This window comes from Oncorhynchus tshawytscha, unplaced genomic scaffold, assembly GCF_018296145.1.
Source record: "Oncorhynchus tshawytscha isolate Ot180627B unplaced genomic scaffold, Otsh_v2.0 Un_contig_8019_pilon_pilon, whole genome shotgun sequence".
NCBI classification, from domain to species: Eukaryota; Metazoa; Chordata; class Actinopteri; order Salmoniformes; family Salmonidae; genus Oncorhynchus; species Oncorhynchus tshawytscha.
This window is the reverse complement of record NW_024609552.1, coordinates 70,001-85,341: the sequence shown is the minus strand read 5'-3', so window position 1 is coordinate 85,341 and position 15,341 is coordinate 70,001. Positions and strand designations below refer to the sequence as shown.

The following is a 15,341-nucleotide window of genomic DNA, read 5'->3' as shown; positions in this document are numbered from 1 at the left end:
ACACACACACACACACACACACACACGCGCGCACACACACACACACGCACGCACACACACACACACACACACACGGACACACACACACACAGACACCCGGGCACACATGTCCTCACACACGGACACGGACTCACACACGGGCACACACACTGACACACCCACACACACACTCTTTGATCCTGTGTGAACTCCACACTGCCTCTCCTCCGAACAGAGATCCCATTACAATAACACCACTAATCAAAGCCTCAATTCAGTTACTCCCAGATCATCATCCTCGTCGCTCGGCCAAGGCGGACTTCTACATGGAAATGACATCATTTCTCAGATCCCGGGCGGCGTTGAGGAATTACTCCCAGGTAAAGGGGCAAACATCAGAGAGAGGAGCAGAGGAGAGGACATGAGAGGAGAGATAGGGCTGAAGGAGAGGAGAGGAGAGGATGGGAGAGGAGAGGAGAGGAGAGGAGAGGGAGGGAGGAGAGGAGGGGAGGAGGGGAGGGGAGGGGAGGGGAGAAGAGGAGAGGAGATTAGAAAGGAGAGGGGTGTAGGGTCAGTGGCAGTCCCTGGTCTACATGGTAGGAGGAGAGGAGAGGAGAGGAGAGGGCTGAAGGAGGGGAGAGAGGGGAGCGGAGGAGAGGAGAGGGCCTGGAGAAGAGAGAGAGAGAGAGAGAAGGCTGGAGGAGAGGAGAGAGCCTCGACACACACACACCTCAGGCCCATCTGTGGAGAGGAGAGTTTGTTATTTCAACATCCCCTCCCTTCCTCCCCCCTTGGCCCCCTCCTCCCCCGCTCCGTTTTTATCATGCCTGAGGTTGGCCGTGACCTTTAGGGAACAGACACAATAACGTCTCCCTCCCCTCAGACTTCAAATGGTCGCGGACTCTCTTATTTGAGTTCAGCGTCAATCCAAGCAGCTAAACACAGTGACACACCACTGTTCTGGACACGAAGGAAAACAACACAGGTCTGAATGAATGTGAGTCCCAAATGGAGCCCTATTCCCTACGTAGTGCACTACTTTAGACCAGGGCCCTATTCCCTATATAGTGCACTACTTTAGACCAGGGCCCTATTCCCTATATAGTGCACTACTTTAGACCAGGGCCCTATTCCCTATATAGAGCACTACTTTAGACCAGGGCCCTAGGGTGATGTGGGGGAATAGGGTGTTATTTGGGATGCACTAGCCTGGTCTAGTCTGGTCTGGTATAGCCTGGTCTGGCCTAGCCTGGTCTGGTCTGGTCTAGCCTGGTCTGGTCTACCCTGGTCTGGTCTAGTCTGGTCTGGCCTAGCCTGGTCTAGCTTGGTCTGGCCTAGCCTGGTCTACCCTGGTCTAGTCAGGTCTGGTCTAGTCTGGTCTGGCCTAGCCTGGTCTAGCTTGGTCTGGCCTAGCCTGGTCTAGTCTGGTCTGGCCTAGCCTGGTCTAGCTTGGTCTGGCCTAGCTTGGTCTAGTCTGGTCTGGTTTGGCCTAGCCTGGTCTAGTCTGGTCTGGACTAGCCTGGTCTGGTTTGGCCTAGCCTGGTCTGGTCTAGCCTGGTCTGGCCTAGCCTGGTCTGGTCTAGCCTGGTCTGGCTTAGCCTGGTCTGGTCTAGCCTGGTCTGGTCTACCCTGGTCTAGCCTGGTCTGGTCTAGCCTGGCCTGGTCTAGCCTGGTCTGGTCTCGCCCGGTCTGGTCTAGTCTAGCCTGGTCTACCCTGGTCTAGCCTGGGCTAGTCTGGTCTGGTCTAGCCTGGACTGGTCTAGTCTGGTCTGGCCTAGCCTGGTCTAGCTTGGTCTGGCCTAGTCTGGTCTGGTTTGGCCTAGCCTTGTCTAGTCTGGTCTGGTCTAGCCTGGTCTGCTCTAGCCTGGTCTGGTCTAGCCTGGTCTGGTCTAGCCTGGTCTGGCCTAGCCTGGTCTGGTCTGGCCTAGCCTGGTCTGGTCTAGTCTGGTCTGGTCTAGCCTGGTCTAGTCTGGTCTAGTCTAGTTTAGTCTAGTCTGGTCTAGCCTGGTCTAGTCTGGTCTGGTCTGGTCTGGTCTAGGCTGGTCTGGTCTGGTCTAGGCTGGTCTAGCCTGGTCTGATCTGGCCTGGTCTGTTCTGGCCTGGTCTAGCCTAGTCTGGTCTAGGCTGGTCTGGCCTGGTCTAGTCTGGTCTAGCCTGGTCTGGCCTGGTCTAGCCTAGTCTGGTCTGGTCTAGGCTGGTCTAGCCTGGTCTGGTCTGGTCTGGTCTGCCAGAGACTAGGTAACAGCAGTGAGTGGAACAGAGCAACACCGCCTGATAAAATGTACAACATGTCCTCTTGGCCCTGTTTTTCTGTTCTGTTTCACCCCTGAGGAGAAGTTCACTAAGAAACACAGCCAAGTCATTCCAGAGAGACATATGCCTTAATGTCTCAGCTGAACAGAACAGAACGGAGGAGGAACCCAGAACCAACACAAAAACCCAGCTGGACCATTAACACGGCCACAGCGCCAGCAGAGATCATCAACTACATTCACAAGTTGGTATTTTTTGTTTTTCTCAGAAAACTCTGGAGGCCAAATAAAAATCACATCGGGCCACCAGTTGGGGAAACCTGCAGGACAGGATGAGACAGACACTAAGACAGAGAGAGAGGGAAGCCTGCAGTACAGAATGAGACAGACACTAAGACAAACAGAGAGAGGGAAGCCTGCAGTACAGAATGAGACAGACACTAAGACAAACAGAGGGAAGCCTGCAGTACAGAATGAGACAGACACTAAGACAAACAGAGAGAGAGGGAAGCCTGCAGTACAGAATGAGACAGACACTAAGACAAACAGAGGGAAGCCTGCAGTACAGAATGAGACAGACACTAAGACAAACAGAGAGAGAGGGAAGCCTGCAGTACAGAATGAGACAGACACTAAGACAAACAGAGGGAAGCCTGCAGTACAGAATGAGACAGACACTAAGACAAACAGAGAGAGGGAAGCCTGCAGTACAGAATGAGACAGACACTAAGACAAACAGAGAGAGAGGGAAGCCTGCAGTACAGAATGAGACAGACACTAAGACAGAGAGAGAGGGAAGCCTGCAGTACAGAATGAGACAGACACTAAGACAAACAGAGAGAGAGGGAAGCCTGCAGGACAGAATGAGACAGACACTAAGACAAACAGAGAGAGAGGGAAGCCTGCAGGACAGAGTGAGACAGACACTAAGACAGAGAGAGAGGGAAGCCTGCAGTACAGAATGAGACAGACACTAAGACAAACAGAGAGAGAGGGAAGCCTGCAGGACAGAATGAGACAGACACTAAGACAAACAGAGAGAGAGGGAAGCCTGCAGTACAGGATGAGACAGACACTAAGACAGAGAGAGAGGGAAGCCTGCAGGACAGGATGAGACAGACACTAAGACAAACAGAGAGAGAGGGAAGACTGCAGGACAGGATGAGACAGACACTAAGACAGAGAGAGAGGGAAGACTGCAGGACAGGATGAGACAGACACTAAGACAAACAGAGGGAAGCCTGCAGTACAGGATGAGACAGACACTAAGACAAACAGAGAGAGAGTGAAGACTGCAGGACAGGATGAGACAGACACTAAGACAGAGAACGAGAGAGGGAAGCCCGACTCGGCTGGTGGAAGCTGGGTAGTACCAGAACAGTCCTAACCCTGGACATTAGACTGGTTCTCTTCATGTTATAGACTCATAGCAGAAAAACAACAAGAATCACAGGAACAGGGATATTTCTGTCTGAATTTGACAGTTTATAGACTGACTGGTCTCATTGTGACTGACTGGTCTCATTGTGACTGACTGGTCTCATTGTGACTGACTGGTCTCATTGTGACTGACTGGTCTCATTGTGACTGACTGGTCTCATTGTGACAGACTGGTCTCATTGTGACAGACTGGTCTCATTGTGACAGACTGGTCTTGTGACTGACTGGTCTCGTTGTGACAGACTGGTCTCACTGTGACAGACTGGTCTCATTGTGACTGACTGGTCTCATTGTGACTGACTGGTCTCATTGTGACTGACTGGTCTCATTGTGACAGACTGGTCTCATTGTGACAGACTGGTCTTGTTGTGACAGACTGGTCTCATTGTGACAGACTGGTCTCGCTGGTCTCGTTGTGACAGACTGGTCTCATTGTGACAGACTGGTCTCGTTGTGACAGACTGGTCTCGTTGTGACAGACTGGTCTCATTGTGACAGACTGGTCTCATTGTGACAGACTGGTCTCATTGTGACAGACTGGTCTCATTGTGACAGACTGGTCTCGTTGTGACAGACTGGTCTCGTTGTGACTGACTGGTCTCGTTGTGACTGACTGGTCTCATTGTGACTGACTGGTCTCATTGTGACTGACTGGTCTCATTGTGACAGACTGGTCTTGTTGTGACAGACTGGTCTCACTGTGACAGACTGGTCTCATTGTGACTGACTGGTCTCATTGTGACAGACTGGTCTCATTGTGACAGACTGGTCTCATTGTGACAGACTGGTCTCATTGTGACAGACTGGTCTCATTGTGACAGACTGGTCTCAGACTGGTCTCATTGTGACAGACTGGTCTCATTGTGACTGACTGGTCTCGTTGTGACTGACTGGTCTCGTTGTGACTGACTGGTCTCGTTGTGACTGACTGGTCTCGTTGTGACTGACTGGTCTCATTGTGACTGACTGGTCTCATTGTGACAGACTGGTCTCATTGTGACAGACTGGTCTCATTGTGACAGACTGGTCTCATTGTGACAGACTGGTCTCATTGTGACAGACTGGTCTCATTGTGACAGACTGGTCTCATTGTGACTGACTGGTCTTGTTGTGACTGACTGGTCTCGTTGTGACTGACTGGTCTCGTTGTGACTGAAACAGTTGACACATTTAACAGTTTATAGACTGACTGGTCTCGTTGTGACAGACTGGTCTTGTGACTGACTGGTCTCGTTGTGACTGACTGGTCTCGTTGTGACTGAAACAGTTGACACATTTAACAGTTTATAGACTGACTGGTCTCGTTGTGACTGACTGGTCTCGTTGTGACTGACTGGTCTCGTTGTGACAGACTGGTCTCGTTGTGACAGACTGGTCTCGTTGTGACAGACTGGTCTCGTTGTGACTGACTGGTCTCATTGTGACAGACTGGTCTCGTTGTGACAGACTGGTCTCGTTGTGACTGACTGGTCTCGTTGTGACAGACTGGTCTCGTTGTGACTGACTGGTCTCGTTGTGACAGACTGGTCTCGTTGTGACTGACTGGTCTCGTTGTGACTGACTGGTCTCGTTGTGACTGACTGGTCTCGTTGTGACTGACTGGTCTTGTGACTGACTGGTCTCGTTGTGACTGACTGGTCTCGTTGTGACTGACTGGTCTCGTTGTGACTGACTGGTCTCGTTGTGACTGAAACAGTTGACACATTTCACAAGTCAAAGACTTTCTTGAACTCCGAGTAACAAGAGAAGCAAAACTTTCCTTCAGCATCGGGGTGAAACAACGTCAAAGAGGTGCAACGTAGAGCTGAGAACGACTGTAACAAGCAACATCTGCCTGTCGCTCACATTACAAAGCTCTTTAAAGGTTAAGACAACACCGTGGCCGGGAGACAGGATGAGGACATCGTCTATAACCCCCCGCCCCCCCCCTCACCACTGTCACCAGATGAAAATCAATACCTCTGGTGATCCCCGTGTCACAAATCATTAACACACCTATCAAGCGTCTCTCGCGCCGGGTTTCCTGTTTTTTTTTTGGAGGTATTGGCGGCCACAGAGGATCAGTCTGTTTCCATGGGGATTAAAAACCCCAAGCACATAGCTGTGGCACAGCGTTTCAGACCGCCACACCACCACCCATTGCTGTAAATTACCCTGCTGAGAGTCAATTAACACAACCCTCGCTGGGCTGTGTGTAACGTCTACCACCCTGCTACGTCAGAGGGCCGTTCCCATTCATATATCACAACAACGTTTCCTAGACAACACACCGAGGGAACATAACTCCGAATGTCAAAGATGACGGATTCCTTCCTTCCAGACACGCACCCACACAGAACCCCCCTCTCCCCCTGGACAGGAAGAGGCAGAGGACCACTGTCATCACTAGTCTTCTGTCCTCTCTCTTCTCCTGAGAGGACCACTGTCATCACTAGTCTACTGGCCTCTCTCTTCTCCTGAGAGGACCACTGTCATCACTAGTCTACTGGCCTATCTCCTCATCCTGAGAGGACCACTGTCATCACTAGTCTACTGTCCTCTCTCTTCTCCTGAGAGGACCACTGTCATCACTAGTCTACTGGCCTCTCTCCTCATCCTGAGAGGACCACTGTCATCACTAGTCTACTGTCCTCTCTCTTCTCCTGAGAGGACCACTGTCATCACTAGTCTACTGTCCTCTCTCTTCTCCTGAGAGGACCACTGTCATCACTAGTCTTCTGTCCTCTCTCTTCTCCTGAGAGGACCACTGTAACCACTAGTCTACTGTCCTCTCTCTTCTCCTGAGAGGACCACTGTAATCACTAGTCTACTGTCCACCCTCTCCTCTCCTTTCATCTCCTCTCCTCTCATTTCATCTCCTCTCCTCTCCTTTCATGTCCTCTCCTCTCCTCTGCTGGGGAACTTGGAGCCCTCCTTCCTGTATTACTTTCTGTTGTCCTCATCCATGCCAACTGACTGATGGGACCATGCTTGTGTGTTGTTGTCCTGAGAGGATGTGTTCAGGAAGGAGAAACAGAGAAACAGAGCCCTGCCTGTCTGGTGGTGAACGATCAGGGAGCTGCGACCGAGCTAATGAACACCAGGTTTACACGGAGACAAGATGAGGACATGGACTACCCCTCTATCCCAGGAGGTATGTAGGGTAGTGAACCCAGTCAGTCTCTATCCCAGGAGGTATGTAGGTTAGTGAACCAGTCAGTCTCTATCCCAGGTGTTATGTAGGGTAGTGGACCAGTCAGTCTCTATCCCAGGAGGTATGTAGGGTAGTGGACCAGTCAGTCTCTATCCCAGGAGGTATGTAGGGTAGTGAACCCAGTCTCTATCCCAGGAGGTATGTAGGGTAGTGAACCAGTCAGTCTCTATCCCAGGAGGTATGTAGGGTAGTGAACCAGTCAGTCTCTATCCCAGGAGGTATGTAGGGTAGTGGACCAGTCAGTCTCTATCCCAGGAGGTATGTAGGGTAGTGAACCAGTCAGTCTCTATCCCAGGAGGTATGTAGGGTAGTGAACTCAGTCTCTATCCCAGGAGGTACGTAGGGTAGTGAACCAGTCAGTCTCTATCCCAGGAGGTATGTAGGGTAGTGGACCAGTCAGTCTCTATCCCAGGAGGTATGTAGGGTAGTGAACCAGTCAGTCTCTATCCCAGGAGGTATGTAGGGTAGTGAACTCAGTCTCTATCCCAGGAGGTACGTAGGGTAGTGAACCAGTCAGTCTCTATCCCAGGAGGTATGTAGGGTAGTGAACCCAGTCAGTCTCTATCCCAGGAGGTATGTAGGTTAGTGAACCAGTCAGTCTCTATCCCAGGTGTTATGTAGGGTAGTGGACCAGTCAGTCTCTATCCCAGGAGGTATGTAGGGTAGTGAACCCAGCCTCTATCCCAGGAGGTATGTAGGGTAGTGAACCAGTCAGTCTCTATCCCAGGAGGTATGTAGGGTAGTGAACCAGTCAGTCTCTATCCCAGGAGGTATGTAGGGTAGTGGACCAGTCAGTCTCTATCCCATGAGGTATGTAGGGTAGTGAACCAGTCAGTCTCTATCCCAGGAGGTATGTAGGGTAGTGGACCAGTCGGTCTCTATCCCAGGAGGTATGTAGGGTAGTGGACCCAGTCTCTATCCCAGGAGGTATGTAGGGTAGTGAACCAGTCAGTCTCTATCCCAGGAGGTATGTAGGGTAGTGGACCAGTCAGTCTCTATCCCAGGAGGTATGTAGGGTAGTGAACCAGTCAGTCTCTATCCCAGGAGGTATGTAGGGTAGTGAACCCAGTCAGTCTCTATCCCAGGAGGTATGTAGGGTAGTGAAACCAGTCTCTATCCCAGGAGGTATGTAGGGTAGTGAACCCAGTCTCTATCCCAGGAGGTATGTAGGGTAGTGAACCCAGTCTCAGTCTCTATCCCAGGAGGTATGTAGGGTAGTGGACCAGTCAGTCTCTATCCCAGGAGGTATGTAGGGTAGTGAACCCAGTCTCTATCCCAGGAGGTATGTAGGGTAGTGAACCAGTCAGTCTCTATCCCAGGAGGTATGTAGGGTAGTGAACCAGTCAGTCTCTATCCCAGGAGGTATGTAGGGTAGTAAACCAGTCAGTCTCTATCCCAGGAGGTATGTAGGGTAGTGGACCAGTCAGTCTCTATCCCAGGAGGTATGTAGGGTAGTGAACCAGTCAGTCTCTATCCCAGGAGGTATGTAGGGTAGTGGACCAGTCGGTCTCTATCCCAGGAGGTATGTAGGGTAGTGGACCCAGTCTCTATCCCAGGAGGTATGTAGGGTAGTGAACCAGTCAGTCTCTATCCCAGGAGGTATGTAGGGTAGTGAACCCAGTCAGTCTCTATCCCAGGAGGTATGTAGGGTAGTGAAACCAGTCTCTATCCCAGGAGGTATGTAGGGTAGTGAACCCAGTCTCTATCCCAGGAGGTATGTAGGGTAGTGAACCCAGTCTCTATCCCAGGAGGTATGTAGGGTAGTGAACCCAGTCTCAGTCTCTATCCCAGGAGGTATGTAGGGTAGTGAACCCAGTCTCAGTCTCTATCCCAGGGGGGATGTAGGGTAGTGAACCAGTCAGTCTCTATCCCAGGAGGTATGTAGGGTAGTGAACCCAGTCTCAGTCTCTATCCCAGGAGGTATGTAGGGTAGTGAACCCAGTCTCAGTCTCTATCCCAGGAGGTATATAGGGTAGTGAACCAGTCAGTCTCTATCCCAGGAGGTATGTAGGGTAGTGAACCAGTCAGTCTCTATCCCAGGAGGTATGTAGGGTAGTGAACCCAGTCAGTCTCTATCCCAGGAGGTATGTAGGGTAGTGAAACCAGTCTCTATCCCAGGAGGTATGTAGGGTAGTGAACCCAGTCTCTATCCCAGGAGGTATGTAGGGTAGTGAACCCAGTCTCAGTCTCTATCCCAGGAGGTATGTAGGGTAGTGGACCAGTCAGTCTCTATCCCAGGAGGTATGTAGGGTAGTGAACCCAGTCTCTATCCCAGGAGGTATGTAGGGTAGTGAACCAGTCAGTCTCTATCCCAGGAGGTATGTAGGGTAGTGAACCAGTCAGTCTCTATCCCAGGAGGTATGTAGGGTAGTAAACCAGTCAGTCTCTATCCCAGGAGGTATGTAGGGTAGTGGACCAGTCAGTCTCTATCCCAGGAGGTATGTAGGGTAGTGAACCAGTCAGTCTCTATCCCAGGAGGTATGTAGGGTAGTGGACCAGTCGGTCTCTATCCCAGGAGGTATGTAGGGTAGTGGACCCAGTCTCTATCCCAGGAGGTATGTAGGGTAGTGAACCAGTCAGTCTCTATCCCAGGAGGTATGTAGGGTAGTGAACCCAGTCAGTCTCTATCCCAGGAGGTATGTAGGGTAGTGAAACCAGTCTCTATCCCAGGAGGTATGTAGGGTAGTGAACCCAGTCTCTATCCCAGGAGGTATGTAGGGTAGTGAACCCAGTCTCTATCCCAGGAGGTATGTAGGGTAGTGAACCCAGTCTCAGTCTCTATCCCAGGAGGTATGTAGGGTAGTGAACCCAGTCTCAGTCTCTATCCCAGGGGGTATGTAGGGTAGTGAACCAGTCAGTCTCTATCCCAGGAGGTATGTAGGGTAGTGAACCCAGTCTCAGTCTCTATCCCAGGAGGTATGTAGGGTAGTGAACCCAGTCTCAGTCTCTATCCCAGGAGGTATATAGGGTAGTGAACCAGTCAGTCTCTATCCCAGGAGGTATGTAGGGTAGTGGACCAGTCAGTCTCTATCCCAGGAGGTATGTAGGGTAGTGAACCAGTCAGTCTCTATCCCAGGAGGTATGTAGGGTAGTGAACCAGTCAGTCTCTATCCCAGGAGGTATGTAGGGTAGTGAACCAAGTCTCTATCCCAGGAGGTATGTAGGGTAGTAAACCAAATCTCAGTCTCTATCCCAGGAGGTATGTAGGGTAGTGAACCCAGTCTCAGTCTCTATCCCAGGAGGTATGTAGGGTAGTGAACCAGTCAGTCTCTATCCCAGGAGGTATATAGGGTAGTGAACAAGTCAGTCTCTATCCCAGGAGGTATGTAGGGTAGTGGACCAGGCAGTCTCTATCCCAGGTGGTATGTAGGGTAGTGAACCCAGTCTCAGTCTCTATCCCAGGAGGTATATAGGGTAGTGAACCAGTCTCAGTCTCTATCCCAGGAGGTATGTAGGGTAGTGGACCAGTCAGTCTCTATCTCAGGTGGTATGTAGGGTAGTGAACCCAGTCTCAGTCTCTATCCCAGGAGGTATGTAGGGTAGTGAACCCAGTCTCTATCCCAGGAGATATGTAGGGTATTGAACCCAGTCTCAGTCTCTATCCCAGGAGGTGTGTAGGGTAGTGAACCCAGGAGGTATGTAGGGTAGTGAACCCAGTCTCAGTCTCTATCCCAGGAGGTATGTAGGGTAGTGAACCAGTCAGTCTCTATCCCAGGAGGTATGTAGGGTAGTGAACCCAGGAGGTATGTAGGGTAGTGGACCAGTCAGTCTCTATCCCAGGAGGTATGTGGGGTAGTGAACCCAGTCTCAGTCTCTATCCCAGGGGGTATGTAGGGTAGTGAACCAGTCAGTCTCTATCCCAGGAGGTATGTAGGGTAGTGAACCCAGTCTCAGTCTCTATCCCAGGGGGTATGTAGGGTAGTGAACCCAGTCTCAGTCTCTATCCCAGGAGGTATATAGGGTAGTGAACCAGTCAGTCTCTATCCCAGGAGGTATGTAGGGTAGTGGACCAGTCAGTCTCTATCCCAGGAGGTATGTAGGGTAGTGAACCAGTCAGTCTCTATCCCAGGAGGTATGTAGGGTAGTGAACCAGTCAGTCTCTATCCCAGGAGGTATGTAGGGTAGTGAACCAAGTCTCTATCCCAGGAGGTATGTAGGGTAGTAAACCCAATCTCAGTCTCTATCCCAGGAGGTATGTAGGGTAGTGAACCCAGTCTCTATCCCAGGAGGTATGTAGGGTAGTGAACCCAGTCTCAGTCTCTATCCCAGGAGGTATGTAGGGTAGTGAACCAGTCAGTCTCTATCCCAGGAGGTATATAGGGTAGTGAACCAGTCAGTCTCTATCCCAGGAGGTATGTAGGGTAGTGGACCAGTCAGTCTCTATCCCAGGTGGTATGTAGGGTAGTGAACCCAGTCTCAGTCTCTATCCCAGGAGGTATGTAGGGTAGTGAACCCAGTCTCAGTCTCTATCCCAGGAGGTATATAGGGTAGTGAACCAGTCAGTCTCTATCCCAGGAGGTATGTAGGGTAGTGAACCAGTCAGTCTCTATCCCAGGAGGTATGTAGGGTAGTGAACCAGTCAGTCTCTATCCCAGGAGGTATGTAGGGTAGTGAACCAGTCAGTCTCTATCCCAGGAGGTATGTAGGGTAGTGAACCAAGTCTCTATCCCAGGAGGTATGTAGGGTAGTGAACCCAATCTCAGTCTCTATCCCAGGAGGTATGTAGAGTAGTGAACCCAGTCTCTATCCCAGGAGGTATGTAGGGTAGTGAACCCAGTCTCAGTCTCTATCCCAGGAGGTATGTAGGGTAGTGAACCCAGTCTCAGTCTCTATCCCAGGAGGTATGTAGGGTAGTGAACCCAGTCTCAGTCTCTATCCCAGGAGGTATGTAGGGTAGTGAACCCAGTCTCAGTCTCTATCCCAGGGGGTATGTAGGGTAGTAAACCAGTCAGTCTCTATCCCAGGAGGTATGTAGGGTAGTGAACCCAGTCTCAGTCTCTATCCCAGGAGGTATGTAGGGTAGTGAACCAGTCAGTCTCTATCCCAGGAGGTATGTAGGGTAGTGAACCAGTCAGTCTCTATCCCAGGAGGTATATAGGGTAGTGAACCAGTCTCAGTCTCTATCCCAGGAGGTATGTAGGGTAGTGGACCAGTCAGTCTCTATCTCAGGTGGTATGTAGGGTAGTGAACCAGTCAGTCTCTATCCCAGGAGGTATGTAGGGTAGTGAACCCAGTCTCTATCCCAGGAGATATGTAGGGTATTGAACCCAGTCTTAGTCTCTATCCCAGGAGGTGTGTAGGGTAGTGAACCCAGGAGGTGTGTAGGGTAGTGAACCCAGGAGGTATGTAGGGTAGTGAACCCAGTCTCAGTCTCTATCCCAGGAGGTATGTAGGGTAGTGAACCAGTCAGTCTCTATCCCAGGAGGTATGTAGGGTAGTGAACCCAGGAGGTATGTAGGGTAGTGGACCAGTCAGTCTCTATCCCAGGAGGTATGTGGGGAAGTGAACCCAGTCTCAGTCTCTATCCCAGGAGGTATGTAGGGTAGTGAACCCAGTCTCTATCCCAGGAGGTATGTAGGGTAGTGAACCCAGGAGGTATGTAGGGTAGTGAACCCAGTCTCTATCCCAGGGGGTATGTAGGGTAGTGAACCCAGGAGGTATGTAGGGTAGTGAACCCAGTCTATATCCCAGGGGGTATGTAGGGTAGTGAACCCAGGAGGTATGTAGGGTAGTGAACCCAGTCTCTATCCCAGGGGGTATGTAGGGTAGTGAACCCAGGAGGTATGTAGGGTAGTGAACCCAGTCTCAGTCTCTATCCCAGGAAGTATGTAGGGTAGTGAACCCAGTCTCATTCTCTATCCCAGGAGGTATGTAGGGTAGTGAACTCAGTCTCTATCCCAGGAGGTATGTAGGGTAGTAAACCAGTCAGTCTCTATCCCAGGAGGTATGTAGGGTAGTGAACCCAGGAGGTATGTAGGGTAGTGGATCAGTCAGTCTCTATCCCAGGAGGTATGTGGAGTAGTGAACCCAGTCTCAGTCTCTATCCCAGGGGGTATGTAGGGTAGTGAACCCAGGAGGTATGTAGGGTAGTGAACCCAGTTTATATCCCAGGGGGTATGTAGGGTAGTGAACCCAGGAGGTATGTAGGGTAGTGACCCAGTTTATATCCCAGGGGGTATGTAGGGTAGTGAACCCAGGAGGTATGTAGGGTAGTGGACCCAGTCTCAGTCTCTACAAAACAAGACAACCCGACATCAACGGCCACATTTGCAAGTGTAATGCAGTTTTCTGGAGCGGGATGAAGGAGGTCCAGACTACAGACAGGCCTCATTGAGGGGATGTGTTGTGGGTGTGCAGGAGAACAATAGAGACAGGACCAGCATTGTCCCATAGTTCTCCTGCGTTGCCATGGCATTCCAGACAGAGAGCTTCCAAGCCAGAGGGCCGCAAGTGTCTGTGGACAACGGGAGCCAGCAAAAATACACACAGTCTGAGTGGCGGTGTATACACACACACACACACACACACACACACACACACACACACACACACACACACACACACACACACACACACACACACACACACACACACACACACACACACACACACACACACACACACACAGTCTGAGTGGTGGGGAGACAAACCACAGTGGGATGTGAGTCAGGGCCCTCTGTAATGGCCGCCATGCAACCCTAGGTGAAATGAAGAGAGACAGAGAGAGAGAGGCACCACTGTCACCCCCTCCACAAGTCTGACTGGCTGTCACCCCCCCCACCCCCCCCTCTCCCAGCCCCCCACCCTGACCACACGTCTGACTGGCTGTCACCCCCTCCCAGCCCCCCACCCTGACCACACGTCTGACTGGCTGTCACCCCCCTCCCTGACCACACGTCTGACTGGCTGTCACCCCCTCCCAGCCCCCCACCCTGACCACACGTATGATTGGCTGTCACCCCCCCTACATAGCATTGTTGAGGCCAGCATTACAGCAGCCATATATCCATCTATCTGTTCTCTCTATGGTGGTGGGGCCAGCATTACAGCAGCCATATATCCATCTATCTGTTCTCTCTATGGTGGGGCCAGCATCTATCTGTTCTATCTATGGTGGTGGGGCCAGCATCTATCTGTTCTCTCTATGGTGGTGGGGCCAGCATCTATCTGTTCTCTCTATGGTGGTGGGGCCAGCCTTACAGCAGCCATATATCCATCTATCTGTTCTATCTATGGTGGTGGGGCCAGCATCTATCTGTTCTCTCTATGGTGGGGCCAGCATCTATCTGTTCTATCTATGGTGGTGGGGCCAGCATCTATCTATTCTATCTATGGTGGTGGGGCCAGCATCTATCTGTTCTATCTATGATGGGGCCAGCATCCATCTGTTCTCTCTATGGTGGCGGGGCCAGCATCCATCTGTTCTATCTATGGTGGCAGGGCCAGCATCTGTATTCTTCTGGCCCTTCTTTGGACACTGTGTTAACAACCCTCCAGACGAGCTTCAATGCCATACAACTCTCCTTCCGTGGCCTCCATCTGCTCTTAAATACAAGTAAAACTAAATGCATGCTCTTCAACCGATCGCTACCTGCACCTACCCGCCTGTCCAACATCACTACTCTGGACGGCTCTGACTTAGAATACGTGGACAACTACAAATACTTAGGTGTCTGGTTAGACTGTAAACTCTCCTTCCAGACCCACATCAAACGTCTCCAATCCAAAGTTAAATCTAGAATCGGCTTCCTATTTCGCAACAAAGCATCCTTCACTCATGCTGCCAAACATACCCTCGTAAAACTGACCATCCTACCAGTCCTCAGCTCGCTGGTCACCATAGGGCCAGCATCTATCTGCTCTATCTAAGGTGGGGCCAGCATCTATCTGTTTTATCTATGGTGGTGGGGCCAGCATCTATATGTTCTCTCTATGGTGGTGGGGCCAGCATCTATCTATTCTATCTATGGTGGGGCCAGCATCTATCTATTCTATCTATGGTGGGACCAGCATCTATCTGTTCTAACTAAGGTGGGGCCAGCATCTATCTGTTCTCTCTATGGTGGGGCCAGCATCTATCTGTTCTATCTATGGTGGGGCCAGCATCCATCTGTTCTATCTATGGTGGTGGGGCCAGCATCTATCTATTCTATCTATGGTGGGGCCAGCATCTATCTGTTCTATCTATGGTGGGGCCAGCATCCATCTGTTCTATCTATGGTGGGGCCAGCATCTATCTGTTCTATCTATGGTGGGGCCAGCATCTATCTATTCTATCTATGGTGGTGGGGCCAGCATCTATCTATTCTATCTATGGTGGGGCCAGCATCTATCTGTTCTATCTATGGTGGGGCCAGCATCTATCTATTCTATCTATGGTGGTGGGGCCAGCATCCATCTGTTCTCTCTATGGTGGGGCCAGCATCTATCTATTCTATCTATGGTGGTGGGGCCAGCATCTATCTATTCTATCTATG

At 51.1% G+C, this 15,341-nt stretch overlaps 1 protein-coding gene across 1 annotated transcript in view; it reads right to left on the bottom strand.

Moving 5' to 3' along the window:
- LOC112239784 (vacuolar protein sorting-associated protein 13B-like) overlaps positions 1–15,341 on the bottom strand; it is a 160,692-nt gene that overhangs the window by 83,068 nt on the left and 62,283 nt on the right.